Source organism: Cupressus sempervirens, chromosome 10 (assembly GCF_028749045.1).
Source record: "Cupressus sempervirens isolate cs-2001-9-10 chromosome 10, ASM2874904v1, whole genome shotgun sequence".
Classification (NCBI taxonomy): domain Eukaryota; kingdom Viridiplantae; phylum Streptophyta; class Pinopsida; order Cupressales; family Cupressaceae; genus Cupressus; species Cupressus sempervirens.
In genome coordinates, this window is record NC_143127.1 from 458,170,790 (window position 1) to 458,172,579 (window position 1,790).

Here is a 1,790-nt window from a genome sequence, read left to right on the forward strand (position 1 = left end):
ATAACAATACATGTCTAATTTTGCATATGCAAGATAAATGATCCAATGTACAAAAATTTATAAAACAAATATCCTGTCAATATTAAATATGAAAGTGTAAGAGCTATACAGGCATAACTCAACTAGAGCTCCACAATAAGTACATAGGTAAACTAGAGCTCCACAAACAATGTATTGTTAGGATCCTCTCTACTTTTTATTATCTCTAGAAGTTTTTCATGTTCTTCAATAGGCAATTTCCACTTTTGATTTCCACGACGTCCTTTTCTTTGTACTGCTTCAAATTGTAATTTGGTTGCTATAACATGATTACTGTAGTGTAAAACCTTTTCTCCAGGCTTGTATTCAATAAATTCAATACCACTACCAATTACCCTTGTTTGTTGATAATATGTTCCTTCAATAACAACTGATCCAATTGGATATGACCGTTCATCAGCATCTGTAGTTCATTCTAGCAACTTGTGTTTTGCTTTTGTGCATCTTAAAAGATAATAGTCCACATTTTTCGCATTATCTGGTAAGGCTTGAACTGCAAAAATATCTCCTGCATGTATATAAAAAGATAAATATAAATTAATTTTAAAATAAATATACATGTATATTAATTTATATATATGTATATATGCACACAAACCTGCCATAACTAAATCATAAATGCGCTCATAATCAACTGAATATATAGGATCATGAATGTCAATGTCAATGTCAACATCTTCAAAAGGAGGCTTTCTAACTATCTCCTTCAAATCCCAATGTGAAACATATCCATTCCCAATATTTTCACATGCACTCACTACATTGTCCTTAATGCAGTCATCACAAAAACATGTTTTCTCTCTTACTTTAATTACTGGAGGTTTATGGTTTCCCGCAGTCATCACTTGATGTAAACTTCTAATTCTAGGAATCGTTTGACAATTGTACGGATTAGAGCGATCTATATCTGTTACAAATACAAAAAATAATTGTCATATTTCAAAATAAATATTTAATTAAAAACTCAACTTGATTTAAAAAATACATTAAAAATAAATATAACTTAGTTCACCTTTCACCTCCCAAAAGTAACACTTATTGTATTCAGTATCTCGAGTAGCAAAATAAACTTTGCACCATTCAACAATTTGATTTGCGCTCTCTATCCTATTCCCTGTATGTACATACAATATGCATGTATATATAAAATTTAAAATATATGCTATTAGAGTATTAAACATGTACATTTTAAAAATGCATATATTTACTTGCAAGTTCATGTTGTTGAAGCACACGTTTTATACATGCTCCTGCTCCATCATGCTCCCCTTTTTCGTGTCCACTTTCAAAGAAATTCCATAAAAACCTAACATTGGTTCTAGCATGTTGCATTGCTAACCAATTAAATGCTTTTGCAGATTTGAATTGTCCTGTGAACATGAAACATGATAAGTATCTACAATTATCCATGCACATATATCAAATAGAAATAGACATGTCCAAATAAATATAAGTTAAAATAAAGTTAAATAAATGTATAACTATTTTGTGTATACTAACCTGCACATCCATCAGACCAAATCCAGTGCTCTGAAACATTTATTCCACGATTTTTGAGATCTTCAGAGAACATTGCAAAACAATGAGCCACATAACTCCTGTCATGAACTCTATCATCACTAATATAGAAATGAACCTCTTTGATGATATGCATTCATTTTCATCCAATCTTTCTATTTGATCCACCTCAAATTGTGCATGTCTATAGGTCACTTGCACAAATATTGCAACTTGTTCAGAATGATAATATT